Source organism: Pelodiscus sinensis, chromosome 6 (assembly GCF_052426305.1).
Source record: "Pelodiscus sinensis isolate ZL-2025 chromosome 6, ASM5242630v1, whole genome shotgun sequence".
Classification (NCBI taxonomy): domain Eukaryota; kingdom Metazoa; phylum Chordata; order Testudines; family Trionychidae; genus Pelodiscus; species Pelodiscus sinensis.
The window spans coordinates 35338741-35356104 of NC_143057.1; the positions used below are offsets into that span (position 1 = coordinate 35338741).

The 17364-nt window shown below is 42.2% G+C and overlaps 1 protein-coding gene across 1 annotated transcript in view; it reads left to right on the forward strand.

Moving 5' to 3' along the window:
• Positions 1–9208: 9208 nt before the first annotated feature.
• The window catches only part of LOC102452968 (cytochrome P450 1A5-like), a 91893-nt gene continuing 83737 nt past the window's right edge, over positions 9209–17364 (forward strand). Inside the window, 1 exon segment of the mRNA XM_089779236.1 lies at positions 9209–9306. The gene's annotated coding sequence lies outside the window, so the exon portion shown is untranslated.

Sequence of the window (17364 nt, forward strand, 5' to 3'; positions counted from 1 at the left end):
GCCCCCACCCCGACATCTTGTAAATTGTGCCCTGAGGGAAATATTCCTCTCTGACCCTAAAGAGCAAGCCTGGATGCCCAACTCTAACAGCTGTAAGCTAGGTCAGGTGGGACAAGCTTCCCAAGATGAATGATTGCTGGGTGCCTGGGAATACTTAACCACAGAGTGAGGAAGTGGGAGGCCTTGCTGGAGCCAATCGGCTTCCTTTTTCCCTGGGCCCTGGTACTATATGAGTCTGTTTCGCTAGCATTATTGATAAATTAAAGCATTCAAAAATCATGAGTCAGCCCCCTGGCCCAAATCAAGTGTGGTTTAGAATAATGGGTTAAAAAAATACAACTAAAATGTGTATTCTTTTTATTTACTTTCTAATTTGTGAGCCTTTAGGATGTATTCTGCTCACGTTTTCAGGCTCTTCTCTGCAATCATGAGGACTAGAAACTTAACTTTTAATTTTAAAGGAAACCAGAAACTCTCATATATTTCCATGCCCCAAAGACCTGGGATTTTAAAAAAACCAAACCAAATGCCATGAGGCTTGTGAGTGATAAAACTGTGCGAGCTGGTAGCACTTCACAGTACTCAAATGTTTGGATCAGTTCTTGTTTCATCTGAAACAGTTTGGTCATTTCTAGTGGTGTGCATTTTAAATTAATCAACAGCTGCACATAATTTATTTGATGACCACAAAACAATAAAGCAAGCTTGGGAAAAGCTCTATTAAGCAATACTTTATCAATTTCCAGGCAGTCTCTTCATGCTACATGCTTTTACAGAACAGCCAATTAAAAATCAGTATTAAATATTAATGCAAATGGAGATGAGTTCAGGGAAAGAGAAAATACATCATACAACAGACAAAAAATACATAAAATAATGGAGGTCAGACCTGTAAAATAAATGCCTAGGGCTTTTCAATATAGTAGATGACAAGCTGCAAGGCCCCCATGGTGAAAATGTCTGCTTGGAAAGAAGGCACAGCAGTTCAATCAGTCTAAAAAGCCCTCCCCCAGTAGGCTGCAGGGGATATCTTTGAGGCAGTTGTGCAGCCAAAATAGTGGATGAGGCCAGGATACCTGGGAGATGTGCTTATTCATGGCCATTTTCAGGAAGCCTTGGTCAGTAAGGATTCTATCTGCATTAAAACAATCGGAGTCTGAATTTAACAAGTATTCCTTTATTCACAAATTTTATATTACAGCAAGTAATTCCTACTTCCTGGTTCCATCTGTAATTTACTGATCTATCCTTGTAGTCCAGCTCATGTCTTCTATGATAGAGGATCACATTTGGCCTCTGCAGCAGGGGCACTGTTGCCAACTCTCTTGATTTTATTGTGAGTCTCTTGATATTTGGAAGACTCATCTGGAATGCTGTTATATGAGAATTCAGTTCTCATTTTATAATAAACTTAAGTTTCTAACTCTCATGGTTGCAGAAAAGCTCAAAAATGTGAATCTTAAAGGCATGATACCTAGAAGATAAATTCAAAGAACCCCAAATTTTATATTTTTAAAAAATCTTATTTTTAAGCATGCTTCCTGATTTTTTGTGAGCCCCCAGCTGACCCCAGGTTCCGCTGCTGTGTGGAGCCCAGGATCAGCTGTGAGTCCCTAGCTGACCCCAGGCTCTACGGCGCATGTCCCTTTGAAATGCCAGAGGTGCCATTTTAAAGGGGCAGCTGCCACACAGCTGATCCACAGGTTCATGGAGCCCAGGATCAGCTGGGAGTTCCTAGCTGCGTGGAGCCCAGGATCAGCTGTGTGAAGCCCAGGATGAGCTGGGAGTCCCTCTGGCATTTCAAAGGAGCAGCTGCCATGGAGCCCAGAGTCAGCTGGGGTTCCCCAGCTGATCCTGGGCTCCACGTGGCATTTCTCCAGAACCTGGGGATCAGCTGTGCAATGGCTGCCCCTTTGAAATGCCACCTCCAAGCATTTCAAAGGGGGCAGTGGAGCCCAGGGTCAGCTGCGGAGTTCCCTGCTGATCCTGGGCTCTGTGCAGCATTTCCCCAGAACCTGGGGTCAGCTGGGGAGTCCCCAGCTGACCTCGGGCTTTGTGTGGAATGCAGCGTAGCATGGAGCCCAGGGTCAGCGGAGGACTCTGAGTCCCCCACTGACCCCAGGCTTCATGGCTTTGAAACGCACAAGAGCCCCTGCTGAGGATTCTTGTACATTTCAAAGCAGGCACCCACATGAAACCTGGAGTTATAGGGACTTCCCGCTTGCCCCGGGCTGTATGCGGAGTTCTGTATTCCTCCTTTAAAATGTACAAGAGCTCCAGCCCCCAAAAGGAGGAATGTGGAAGTGCTTATTGACTAGATGAGTAGTGGATGGAAATTCCATCGACTGGTCAATTAACCTTATTTGAACTCCTAATCTGGAGTTCTTTATAGTAAGTGGTGTTGAGGTGGCCTCATTGATATAGTACTTGCTTTGTTTCCTGATTTGATCACTATGGCTATGTCCAGACTGCAAGCCTCTTTCGAAAGAGCCTCTTTTGAAAAAGAGCGTCTAGACTACAACCAGTACTTTTGAAAAAGCAAGCGGCTTTTTTTGAAAGAGAGCACCCAGGCACTCTGGATGCTCTCTTTCAAAAAAGCACAGTTTGCATTACATAGTGCCTTTTTTCGAAAGAGCACTTTCAAAAAAAGGCATTCTTCCTCATAAAATGAGGTTTTCCATGGTTGAAAAAACTGCCGTGTTCTTTCGATTTACTTTTGAAAGAACGCAGCAGCAGTCTAGACACAGGGGAAGTTTTTTTGAAAAAAGGCCACTTTTTCGAAAAAACCCTGTAGTCTTGACACACCCTATGTGGTGATCACTGACTAGCTTTTAGAGGTGCTATAGCTTTCTTTTGGCATGGAAGTTAAAGGTTTCATGAGTTATATTTTGGCCTATTGTCAGCCGACGGTCAGGGCAGTGAGTGGTGTGTGTGTGTGTGCTATACACCCGAGACTTCAACTGCTGAGACCGGGGTCCCAGATTGACGAGCGCCCCAATAAGTTTGCAGGGAGAGCTTATTACACTTCAGATTTTAGCTGCTAGAATCTGTGATTCCTTCACAGCGGGCAGCCTGGGGGAGGCTGAGAAGTGCCCCCAACGGATCTGCCACCTGGGAGTGACACAAATCCAAACGCCCAAGCTCTTCCTATATCTGTCCCTTAAGACCGGCTGAAGTTCTTTTAAATTGTGCCTGGTTCTGTTACAGCAACTGAAGGAGTCAGGTTAAAGCTTAAACAGTTACAGGTTTATTGAGGAAGCTTATAAATCATATGGTTGCAATGGCTATTGTTCTATTTCTTAACTGCTAGCAAAATATAGATCTTAAAAATGGTTACAAAGAAGATAAAGATAGGAAAAACAGAAATAATAGTACCAAGTAACAGCTTAATCTTTAAAGAGCTCTTAGTCTGTGTACACTTAAGACAGAGGACCACATCCAGGTACAATTTTTACCCCCTTCTGTGCCTCTCGACTCCAGCCTGTCAGGCCAGGGCCGGTCCCTCAATTCCTAGGAAAGAGGAAAATACGAGGTGGGCGTCCCCATAGAACCTCGGGAGGTCAAACACCTAACCCGACCAGCAGGTAGAGGGTAGATTGACACTCAAAAGTGAATATGCTGCTGTACCCATCTTTATACCCATTGGGTCACGTATTTCTCTTTCTTATCTGTGATGCCACATAGTGCTGGTCTGCCTTTTGTGAGACCAGTTCTTACAAGGGAGTTGTGAACTTAATTTACACTTGTAAGAGAGAGTTGAGAGGATTAAATTGGAAGTACTGGAGATTCTTTTCTCAGTGGGGGATTCCTCTCCCAGGGACGGCTGTGTGTTCGTATCAACATGGGTTCCAGCCGGACACTTCTCGCAGCCTCGAGGCCAGCTTATTGCCTTAATCGTTCTCTCCTCATATCTATGTTTTTAGCTTCTCAGGATCAGATGAGCCAGCATAGACTATGCTGATTTTATTGTTCCTTCTCTGTCCTGTATGCTTCAGGAACCTCAGAGAGGCAAAATAAGATGGATGAGATGGGGGCAGAGGGTGCTGTCTGGCTACACCTGTGACTGTAGTGGTGTTAACAGGTCACTTCACCTTGAATAGATACTTTAAACATGTTAACTGCCTGTGATGAACAATCTGTTCCTCCTAGTATTTAGCTGTAGCATGGAATACTTCTCTCGGACCTGAAAAAGTTCTGTGTATTTTGAAAGCTTTTCTCTTTCATCAACACATGTTGGTCAAATAAAAGCTATTACCTCACAAACCTTGTCTTGTAATCATGTTGGTCCCACCATATTAACAACACCACTGCAAACATGAGGACAAGATCAAGGTTAGATCATAATAGTGACCAGATGCCGTTCCAGATGGAATGGAATGTCTGGTTTTACACATTCAGATAATGGAGGAGATCTGGGGACTAAATGTGTGAAAATTACAAATGTCACACCCAGATCACCACCTCCTGTAGTTTGAGGTCAGGGTTCACCTCTGCTCTTAGTGATGCCACAGAGGTGAGCCACTAAAACTCCATGAGCAACTAAAACTGAGGCTATGTCTAGACAATGGGGCTTTTCCAGGATACTGAAGGGAATGCGTCTGCGCTTCTGCTTTTTTTTTTTGCGGAAGAGCAGACATGCTCTTTTGGAAGCCCTGTCTTCCTCTTCCCACAAGGAAGAAGGGCTCTTCCGAAAGAGGTTTATTTCCCAAAATTTGGCCCAGTGTAGACAAGCACAGTTTCTAAATTAAATTGAGCAAAAAATATAGTAAATAAATCTGTGTGGTTTCAAAAAACAAACATCAGATGACACCATTGTCTTTCTAACTATGGACATAGCTCTTATTGTTTCTCATCATTCCTAACAATAATAATTAGAATTGGGGAATAGCCATAACACTTTAATCCAGATCCAGATTTTGAAGAACTTCAAATTTCAGCAGTGTTTGAATTCTCAGTTCCCATTAGAGATATTGAAAAGTTAAACCCTAATCACAAAATTCAAGATTGGGGTTTGTTTCCCATTTACACCTTAAAGTTCAGTATTGCTCCGGATACAATTTTTTATTTAAACTGAGTTGTATTATTATTAATGAATAATTTACTGGATTGGCCATTTTGTTCCCCAATCACCTAGCTTTATGAAATTCTTTTGAAGCTTTTCATAGTCTTGCTTTGTTCTTAACTATCTTAAGCAGTTTAGTATCATCTGCAAATTTTGCCACCTAAGTGTTTACCCCTTTCTCCAGATCATTTATAAACAGGTTAAATAGGACTGATTCCAATATGGTCCCTTAGGGGGTCTCCACTAGTTACCTCTCTCCATTCTGAAAACTGACCATTTATCTCTACCCTTTGTTTCCTGTCTTTTAGCCAGTTATCAGTCCATGAGAGGACCTTCCCTCTTATCACATGACAACTTGGTTTCCTTAAGAGCCTTTGATGAGGGACATTTTCAAAGGCTTTCTGGAAATCTAAGTTCATTATGTCCACTGGATCCCCCTTGTCCACCTGCTTGCAGACCTGCTGAAAGAACTATAGTAGATTAGTAAGGCATGATTTCCCTTTACAGAATCTATGCGGACTTTTTCCCAACAAATTATGTTCATTTCTATGTCTGAAAATTCTATTCTTAACTATAGTTTCAACTAATATGCTTGGTACTGATGACAGACTTTACGTTCTGTGATTGACAAGATCGCCTCTAGAACCTTTTAAAAATACTGGCAACACATTAGCTATCTTCCAGTTATTAGGTACAGAAGCTGATTTAAAGGACAGGTTGCAAACCACAATTAATAGTTCCACAATTTCACATTTGAGTTCCTTCAGAACTCTTGAGTGAGTGCCGTCTGGTCCCAGGGTATGTCTACACTACCACCCTAGTTCGAACTAGGGTGGTAATGTAGGCAACCGGAGTTGCAAATGAAGCCCGGGATTTGAATTTCTTGGGCTTCATTTGCATCTTGCCGAGCGCTGCCATTTTTAAATGTCTGCTAGTGCGGACTCCGTGCCCCGTGGCTACATGGGGCACGGACAAGGTAGTTCGGATTAGGCTTCCTACTCCGAACTACCGTTACTCTTCATTCCACTAGTGGACCTTTAAAAATGGTGGTGCCCGGCAAGATGCAAATGAAGCCCGGGAAATTCAAATCCCGGGCTTCATTTGCAACGCCGGTTGCCTACATTACCACCCTCGTTCGAACTAGGGTGGTAGTATAGACATACCTCCAGTGACTTATTACTGTTTAGTTTATCAGTTTGTTCCAAAACCTCCACTAATGACGTACCCTCCTCACTCCTCCCCCTGAAATTTGGAAACTCAAGAGTGTCTGAAAATTATTTTTTGGGGGGACTCAAACTGCTGCATAAGGTGTTCCATACAGAACTGGCAGTAAAATCCACCCATCATCATTACTGCAATCCATCAGCAAAATCTTTGAAAATATTTGTTTAAAATATAAATTGAATGCTCTAAAAAAAAGAAGCAAAATCTTTTCAGGGGGAACTTTTTAAAAGAAATTCATACATTGTAAAGAAAGTGCAGGCTTCACTTTGAACATTATTTTTCTTCAGAGTTAGTAAATGGTGTAAAAATGGATAGAATTCTATATCACAGTAGATATGTTTGCACTTATAACCTTTAAAAGTGAAATCACTTTTTAAATAACCTGATCCTTCAGTATTGTATATTTCTAGACTAAGATCTCTTTGAAATGTTTTTGAGAAGTGATCCCTCCATTTAAAAAAAAGTTTTATTATTTTTTACCTTAATGCAGCCGCAGTTTAGTATAGAATACTATTTTATAAAACTTACATAATTTGTTTCTAAATTGATCACAGTACAAACAAGGCCTGTAAGAGTCATAAGGAAGAGATCTATGTAGCTTCAAGATGGTCATGACAGTGGAGTTTTAAATCCATTAAACTGATTTATTAAAGCTCAATTAATTTGTCAATCAACATTTATTAGGTTATAGTCCAATAACTGTCTAATTAAACCAAAATTAAATGTATTCTAGGAGACATTATTTTACTATTTGGCTGACATGGAACGCAGAATCACTCAAGGCCCTTTTGCTGATTTTCATCCCATTGACATCAATGACACAATTCTCATCAATGTTAGTGACAGTGGCTTTTTTCCAGGTCCTTCTGTTCATGTGAAACTCCTAGCTTGATTTCCAGCCCAAAAGAGGTTCAGAGAGATTTGAATAAGTAAATGAATTGCTCAGTATTGTGTGAACCATTTAACAGTTAACCCAGTTCCATTCTGCATCTGTTTTTATCTTTGTTCTCCCTCAAGCTTGAATTACACCTCCCTGGAAACTGAGATTTTATAGAAAGTTCTACAGAATGCATCAGCTCTTTAGCGTTTCATGTTTAAAGTAAATAGCCTATGTGACACCTAAGCCAAAGAAATCTGCAGAAGATACATGACAAGAATACTAATGAAATCTGACTGCCTTTACTTTAAACAAAGCTCTTAGTTGCATGAATTACAATACAGATGCTAATCAACATTAAGACGTGGGAGGCTCTGTACATTAAATTCATAGAAAATTAGGGAAACTGTCAGGACTTGTTGGTGGGAAATATTTTAGCTTGCAGCAGAGAAGTTTGGATGGAATCCAAACTGCATAGATGCCAATGTTTTAAACTGCTTGAATTATATCATGAGAAAAAAAATATAGAAACCAAGTTTCTGCCTTTCTTTCCTTTTAAGAACACTGGACTGGTGCTGAAAAAGATCAGTCATACAAACTACTATTAGCTATATGTTCTGTGATCATTTTCTTTAACTTACAGCTAAAATAATCGTGGCTTATATTGGAAAAAATAATATACAAATACAAATTTAAGTTCCTCCCTCCACCCAACTCTTAGGGCTTATCTACACTACAAGTTATGGAAGTTAAAATTATATTGTTTAGGGATATGAATAAGCTACTCCCCTTAGCAACCTAAGTTATATCAACTTAAGGCTGGGTGTGGACACCACTGACAGCAGAATAGCTACCCCATCTCACCAGGGGAGCTGACAGGCTCACCCATTTCCTGAGCAAGGTGAGTGGGGGGGTTCCTGTAAGAGGCGGGATGGGAAGCATCCAGCCCTCAGTGCCACCTAGACCAGTCCTCAGAGCCACCTGGAGCATGCACTGCAGGGCTATTTTGGAGATTTAAAGGGCCCAGACTTCAGGCACTACCACTGCTGCTATAGCAGCATCCGGGAGCCCTAGATCACCACTCCCCCACCAGTGGGCCTGCCTCTCACAGAAGTGATTTTATTATCCCAACAGGATATCTGTAGTGCTTCTAATGCAGAAGCTAGTGTAGTGCTTCTAGCTGTAGTATGAGTTACATTTCACAGTTATTATTTTCTCTGTGTTTCTTCTTTGGTTTAAGAAAGAACTCTACTGTTCTAATGTAAATCAGTCTTGAAAAATAAATAATAGACTTGACTAAACAAATATTGAGAGGTCTGAATTATCAATATTACCATTCATTTTTTTCTGTGACTATTAGAAATAGATCCTCTGTGCTCTTAACTCCCATCACAGGCAATGAGGGTCCAGGCTATGATTCAGGAAAGCACTTATCCACATACTTGACTTTAAAATTTCAGTGGGGCTTAAGCATATGCTTAAAGTCAAGCACTTGCTGAAATGTTTTCCGGATAGAGATGCTTTCCTGAATTGGAGTCCAATGGGAATTTTGTCACTGGCTTACACTGGAATACAATGGAGCTCACAGGGAGCCACAAGTTCTCAGTCCCTGAAAAAGTTTATAGTGTCTGAGAAAAGGACATATTTTCTACTGTTCTGAAGAGAGATCCATTAAAGTTAGCATTAAAACATATCTCTAATTTTAATATCTTAGTGTCATATGACACGGCAACGGGTCTTTTGCAGCCTGCAGGCCTCAGAGAGCAGGAATGGAAATTTCCATGTATGCTGTCTGCAGCTCAGCATAGCCCTGTACCTGCAGGCGTAAACACCAGATGTCTCTTATCAGACGGCCTTCATCAGCCGTAACTCCCTAGGCTTGTTGACTGGGAGCTGACTTTGGGGTAAATAACATGATCTCAGCTCTCAGTTCCATGGGAACATTGAAGGTGGCATTAGGCCAGTTCGCGCACACGCAGTAAACAGCTGGAGGATAATATAATTGGGAGTCCTGCCCCTAAGGGAGTCTCCTTGCAGACCTCTCACCTCAGAGGTGACCCGAGATTCCCCCAGCTGGAGCCACGTCTACCGCAGCCCTGATGTGAGGCATCTCGGGATTGGGACTCCCCATGGCAGAAGGGATGTAAGCATTTCAAGGAGCCTTTTACTCCTTTAAGCATTGTTCTGTAGTGCTTTTGCTTGCTAAGGTGTACCCTGTGAAGTGTAGTAGCAGTGGGGTAGTAAGCTTAATAAAGTACATTATCCTTATAGCTCTGTGTTGAAGCAAATCCCATAATTCTCTTCATCCTTGAGCATTGTTGGCTGACACTTGGGGCCTACACATCTCTAATTTTACTATCTTGTTTGTTTAAAACAAACAAAAGGTAGTTTTTCTTCGCTCATCGCACAGTCAACCTGTGAAACTCCTTGCCAGAGGATGTGGTGAAGGCTAGGACTTTAACAGGGTTCAAAAAAGAGCTAGATAGATTCATGGAAGTTAGGTCTATCAATGGATTGGTAGGAATGGTATCTCTAGCCTCTTTTTCTCTGGAGGTGGGTGACAGGAGCTTACAGAATATCTCATAGTCCCATTATCTTGGTGGAGCTGAAGACACTCAGAAACCTGTAGGATACAAATCTAGTTAATAAAAAAATTGTATACATTATTGTAAAAGGTGGCATGACATTATTTTTTTTGGTGTAAAATGGCTAATGATTATTGTATCATATGATTTCTAAAAAAGATACAGCAAAAGAAGTATAAGAATATTGAAGTAGCCCTCTAACTGGTGAAGGTACAAACCCGTCCAAAGCAACCAGCTGAGAATATGTCAACCACAGAAAAGACAGAGTCAGTAACAAACTGAAGTTTGATGAAAATGTTACTTGTTACTGCTAAAGGGGCATTAGCATTATCACTACAATAGAAGAGTATATCCACCCTTCTCAGTTATATTCTTTTTTCATTATTTCAAAATCCCTAAATGGTTATAAAAATATTATATTACACAGATGATGTTTCATTGTACATTAAATGAAGAATTCATTGGAAATGAGCTAGTAATGAATTATTTTAGATCCGAGCATAACAAACAGGTAATATTATGCTACAGACATGGTAATCAACACTTGATTATTCATAGCTGTTTCATTCGGGGAGTAGGTCATTTTACATGCAATGAACATAAACATTACTTCATAGAAATATCTGTGTAAGGTGAAAGATTTCCTTCCTTATGCTATACAGTTCCACACGTGAAACAATATTACATGATGTTCAAAGCCAGATAGTATCATTTCATTCATATAAAGTTTAAGAATATTGAGTTTAAACACTAGGGTAGTAATTGACATTCTACTTTCATGCAGGAAGAACACACACACACAAACACACACACACACACACCCTCTACCACTCGATTTTTAATTAACACTCTAAAGAATGGCAGAAACATACCCACCCAATAAAAACATTCATTCGCCAGATTTACAATTTCATTATGCTGCCTTATCAAAACCAAGAATGAATATAACAATTTTCTTTGTGCTGCGTATAATCCTAGATCACCATACCTTTTACAAAGCAGCAGTATTCAGAGAAACACAACAGTTGTCCTGTTGCAACATCCTTCAAAAATAGAATTCATGTAGTCACAGCAAGAAGCACCTAATTTCTCTGAAATTGCCAACATATTATAGAACTAAGATATTTTTCTATAAGACTGGCAATTGATGCATCCAAATAGGCACTTGTCGTCAGAGGGATTTATTCATCTTGCACCTCAAAATTATCATCATCATCAAATGTTTACATGACCAAGTGGCTGCTGCATAAACACATGGTTTAATTGACTGATGCCTCTGGACATCGTCTTAAAATCATAGAATCTTAGAATCATAGAATCCTAGAACTGGAAGGGACCTCGAGAGGTCATCAACTCCAGTCCTCTGCCCACATGGCAGGACCAGCCATTGTTTAGATTATCCTTGACAGGTCTGTCTAACCTTCTCTTAAAAATCTCCAGTGATGGAGATTCCACAACCCTCCTAGGCAATTTATTCCATTGGCTAATGGTTTAACCACCCTGACAGTTAGGAAGTTTTTCCTAATATCTAACCTAAGCCTCTCTTGCTGCAATTGAAGCTCATTGCTTCTTGTCCTATCCTCAGAGGCCAAGGAGAACAATTTTTCTCCCTCCTCCTTGTAACACTCTTTTAGATACTTGAAAACTACTATCATGTCCCCTCTCAGTTTTCTCTTTTTTCTAAACTAAACAAGCCCAATTCTTCCTATCTTCCCTCATAGGTCATGTTTTCTAGACCTTTAATCACTTTTGTTGCTCTTTTCCGGACCTTCTCCGATTTCTCTACATCTTTCTTGAAATATATTGCCCAGAACTGGACACAATACTCCAACTGAGGATTAATCAGCCCAGAGTGGAGTGGAAGAATGACTTTGCATGTCTTGCTCACAACATTCCTGTAATGTATCTCAGAATTATGTTTGCTTTTTTTGCAACAGTGTCACACTGTTGACTTATGTTTAATTTGTGGTCCACTATGACTCCTAAATCCCTTTCAGCAGTACTCCTTCCTAGACTGTCACTTCCTATTCTGTGTGTGTAAAACTGAAATGTCTATGTAAAACTAGAAAAAATTTAAGATGGTACAGCATGTGTCTTCGTTTTATTTTGAAGCCATTGATGATAAAGTATTTGTCTCAATGTGCCATTGAAAGTAAGTGGAGCATCTCCACTACCAAGCTGGTTATTTTGAAATAAGGGGCTGGTTATTTTGAAATAATAACTCTTGCTTTCCACGAGCAACAACGCTTATTTCAAAATAGCTATTTTGAAATAGCGGTAGTGTGGATGTTCCACTGCTTCTATTTCAAAATAACGACTTCCAGACTCATTCAAAGTAATTACTCCCCAGTGCTTCCTGGAGCTTTAAGTTGAGGTAGTGCATCCACATTAAGGGAGCATGCTCAGACTAATTTTGAGGCTTTCCTGTAGTGTGGACGCACTATTTTGAAATAGTTACTTTGGGAGTTATTATTTTGAAATAAGTTATTTTGAAATAATTTCCTAGTATAGACATGCCCTTCAAGAAACTATGACCAGTGGGAGAGAGACTGAGCCAGCATAGACTTATGAGGAGAGAGCAAGAGGGTGACAGGGACAGGAGGAAAACCAGGGACTACTGGTGTGGACAGTAAGGAGAAAGTGATTGGGGTCACTTATTTTGGGAGGGTAGCAAAAAAGGCAGGGCTCATGGAAGGACTTCAAGTTTCTTCATCAGCACAATGTATCTATGGCTATGTCCAAGTAAATGACATCTAGAGCTAAGGAATTATTTCAGTTTTTCACATGGTAATGGGAAAGCAGCAAAGTGGGTAGATTTCATTTGAGTGTTGAACAGCACAGCATAAAAGAGGAGATTAATTTGGCATACTGTGAAGTTTAAAAAAAAAAAAAACCCATCTGGCTACATAGGTGTAGACTAGGAATGCCTTTATTGACATAAATTAATTTATACTAATGCAGAACATGCAGAAAAGGAGAATCGGTGCTAACATATTCATTCCTTTTATCCCTTGTATCAGATGGAAGAGAGTCTAGTCAAAGGTAGAGAAGGGAAATAAGTTGATTGTGCTAATGACTCCTATATAAGTAATATACAACTAAAGGTTGAAAGGCTATACAACTGATGCTCTGTATTAATCTCAGAAAATGATTATAAATACTAGTCAGGCAGTAACTACCTGATTACTAATACAGGTCCTGAACCTGCAAATACTTAATAATACACTTAACTTTACTCGTGAGTTCAATGGAATTACTCATGGCTAATAAAATTTACCATAAGTGTGTATGCAGGATCAGGGCCATAATTAAGTGTGGAGATTTGTGCTAAAAGAACCAACATTTTAGGCTTGTCCTACATAACATACATGATGTCCATTCTGATTGGACAAAATGACTGGCCTGAAATTTGTTTAAATTATAGCCTTGTGTTAACAGCTATTATTAATAGCGCAGTCAAAGGCAGTGGAATAATAAACAATATTCAATATGTATTACATTGACATGAAGTACTGAAATAGCTTGTGATCTAATATCAACTAATTAAATTCAATTCAAATTAACAACATTTTAGGTAAAGCAGCCTATTTCATACCAATAAAAGTATTATCCAGAGAGAGCAATACAGATATCATTTTATAGTTCTAGACATAGATATATAGTTACAGAGATATTTATAATTTTGAATTGACTTAGAGATACTTGTAAACAGTTTAAACAGACAGACCACTTCCTCTTTAAAAGGGATAGATCAAATACCCAGACCTGTCCCATCATCAGAGTAGATGAAGGTCCTATACAAAAGTCTCCTAGCTTTAATTAAATAAATTAAAGATTCTGCAAATGTAGCTTTTCTTATTGCCCATAAATGAATGTCTGAGAAATCCATGATGAGTATGAAAGAGTTGGGAAATGCAGATGAGCGCAGAGAACTGGGGGAAGGAAGAACATGAGGGAGCACAGGAATCTGGAGAGAGAAGCTGTTATGGTGAGAAATACAGAGAAGATATTGAGTGCACAGAGTTGGAGTGCAAAGAATTTGGGGAAAAGTAAGTGTGTGAAGAGAGATAGGACTAGTGTTTTAAAGCCAGGGGTCCCAATTTCAATTTACCTTAGGGCTAGTGCTAGTCCTCAAATCCTCCTAGTCAGCCCACAGCTTCCCCCTCCCCAACTAGCTAGCTCCCTGCTTCCATCCCCCTGCTGAACACAGCTTCTTCCCCAGTGTCTGGGCAGCAGAACTCAGGAGTGGGAGCCAGTGCTGGGAGGGACAGAAGAGGTTGTGTTCCTGCACTGAAGGGAGAGAGCAGCCCAGGCACAGCGAGGGTCCGAGGAGAGCAGTTCCTGGAGAGAGAGGGGTGCTAAGAGGCTGCTGCATTGTAATCTCAGTTGTGCTCCAGGACAGGTGAGATTGTGGGATTTTCCTGGGAAAACAGAGTTAGATTTAAAAGCAACCATGATGGAGGGTTTCTAGCTCCAGATTCCTAGCCCCGGGGCTGGGTTGTTTTCACTTTCAGCTGAGCATAGCCTTTCAACTCTCCCTGCGCAGGGGAGGGATCTGAACCCCTCTGATGCATGTTGACAGCTTTATTTTGTGTTGTTAATGAATGAATTGAAAAAATGGACATCAGTTGCTGGAGAGAGACAGCCTCCCAGGGGCTGAGAGTTATGTGGTCCCATGGTGCTCAGGCTCTAGGAATAATGCTGGGCAGGGGGTGTTTATCTCCACGCTACTCCCGCTCCAAGTGCTCCTGCAGCCAATGGGAGCTGTTGGGGTGGTTCCTCTGGGCAGCAATGAGCAGAGACCCTCTGGTCTCCCTGCCCAGGATGCTGCCAGAGGAAGGTGCCCCAGATAAGCATTGCACATCTGCAGGGCCAGCCCACAACATTTTGGCACCTGAGGTGGGGATCTCAACTGATGCCCCCATACCCCCTCGCTTGGGCCAAAACTTTGAAAGGTCTCAATTCTGCCTTCTTCCTGTTCTACTTCTCTCATGGCACTCCACCATCTCTGTGCATCTAGAGCAGAGAGAATACATATGCACCAGCAGAAGACACAATTTTCTACACTCTGGGTCCTAGTGGTTCCCCCTACAGTCTGGCACCTGAAGCGGCCGCCTCAGTTCGCCTCATGGTAAGGCCCGCCCTGACCGCCTGCCTTCTCTCTCCCCCTACTTTCTCTTTCCTCCCCACCTTCTCTTCCCTCCTGCACCTAAACTTCATCCTAGAACCTGCATTCTTCATCCTTCCCTACACCCCCATCCTCTGACCTAGTCCAGAAGCTGGACCCCAACCCTCTCCCGTATCCAAACTCCATGCCAGAGCCTATACCCTCATCCCTCCTGCATCCAACCCTCCCCTCAGAACCTGCACTCTGCACCCAAATTCTGTCCCAGAGCCTTAGTCAGGTTGGGAAAGGGCTTGGACCTGTTCTGGGCACCACCAAGATTTCTATAAAACTTGCCCCTCTCTTACACAACCTTGTGCCCCATGATAGATTAAGTTTAAAGTCGATTTTAAAGCAAACTTGAAAACATCTCCTTCTTCCAAGAAAGTATTTTGCACTGTCTGAATGAAACATTTTAAATCTCATATATATTGTTTTTAAAAATCTCATAGATTGAAATTCACAGACCAGAATAGATCACCTTAAACTTTACACACATGTCCACATAAATAAGCAGCAAACCTATTCTCTTCTGACCAGCCAGCAAACATAGTGTGTGAAGTGTGCCAGGACTTACTCAAGGCATTGCAAAACAAGGGAAGGCTTCCAGAAATTAAGTACACAGCAAGGGAACCATTTGGGGGTAGGCAGAGAGGGAGTAGCTGGGAGCAACACTGCTTGCTCACTTAATCATCTCTTCCCCTTCCCTTGCTTTCACTCCCCAAGAAGGAGTATTGTGGTTCACTCATTCTTTCCCCCTCCCTTCCCTGAGCTTGATAGTCTTTGCACAGCCAATAGGAATGCAGAAGTGTTTCTGGCAGAGGTAATAACAGGGCTGGGTGCTTCTGCCGCACTTTTCAAATTCATTTTCCTGAAACAAACCGGATGGGGGGAAGGGAAGGGAGCTCCGGGCTTAGGACAGAAGATGCTTGCTGCAGATTTTATCAAGATCTGCCATTGACCTGGGAAGAAGTAGGTTGTGCCCATGAAAGCTCATGATACCATCTACATGTTTTGTTAGCCTTTAAAGTACTACCAGACCATTTGTTGTTTTCAGGGCTGGCCCAAGTCATTTTGGCGCCCAGGGCCTGGGCGTGCAGCACTGCCCCCGGGCACACCGTGCATGCACGAGCCCGCCTGTGGGGTGCAGGCCCACCCCCGGGGAGCATGGCACAAATCTGGCCATGACCACTGGCGCGCAGCCTGGGACCCGCCACCGGGGCGCACGGCACATGCGCTGCCCAGCCTGGCCTGGCCACCGCTGCTGGCACACGCACCGGGCCATGCAGGGCTCCGTGGCCATGGGGGGTCGGGTGCTGCTGGCCGGCGCCGCGGGGCCGGCACTGCAGGAGCCGGGCACGCGACACCTGATGGCAGCTATAAGGGACGCCGCGCACCACTTACAGCTGCCATCAGGTGCCCCCCATCGGTTGGCGCCCCGGGCAGCTGCTCGGCTCACCCACCCCTCAGTCCAGCCCTGGTTGTTTTTTAAGTTTATCCTGTACAGACTAACTCGGCTACCCCCTGAAGCTTCTGTTACAACAAAGGCAGGAGTAAGTGCTTTATGACACAAGTATACACAAGGCTCCTCAAGTGTAGAAGGGGGCTGAGATCTTTCCCTGCTGTCACCAAATAAAGGTGAGCTGACTCCACAATAAATAGTGTTTAAATTAGACTTAAAACTGCCCCATTTTTTCCAATTCTCTATTTTTTGAGGGGGTGGGGAAATGGCAGTACCTCAGTGTAGTCATTTAGTCCCACTTATCTGTGAGAATCTTTCCTTCGCCTACAATGGATTAGGCATCAGGTTACCAGATAGAGCCATAGAGGCAGTTACCCACAAAGGCTGATTCCTCTGTGCCCTTGATCTTACCAAATCTCCCCTCCCAGGCTATGTCCAGATTCAGGGGTTTTTTCGGGAAAAGTAGCCTTTTTCCAAAAAAACTTCCCCTGCGCCCAGACTCAAGCCGCGTTCTTTCGAAATTAAATCAAAAGAACGCGGCTTTTCTTTCGATGGCGGTAAACCTCATTGCACGAGGAAAAACGCCTTCTTTCGAAAGTTCCTCTTTCGAAAGAAGGCGTTCTTCAATGTAAATAGGGCTTCTTCAAAAGAGAGCATCCAGACTCACTGGATGCTTTCTTTCGAAAAAGCAAGCCGCTTTTTCGAAAGTTCAACGTGCAGTCTAGACGCTCTCTTTCGAAAGAGGCTTGCAGTCTAGACATAGACCCAGGGTTGCACTTTTCCCTAGAACTTATTTTGAGGTGTTGCTGCTCCTTTTTGTGTGCAAAATGATACAAGCAACTGCTGCCCTTAAACAGCCATATTACAGCTATGTTCTGATGCATCTCCTCTTCCAACTGCATGCTAATGGTTTCTGACCATGTGGTTTTTTGTGTGATTTATTTGAGTTGGTTCCATATGAGTTGGGCAAGCACAAATAAAGTGACAGGA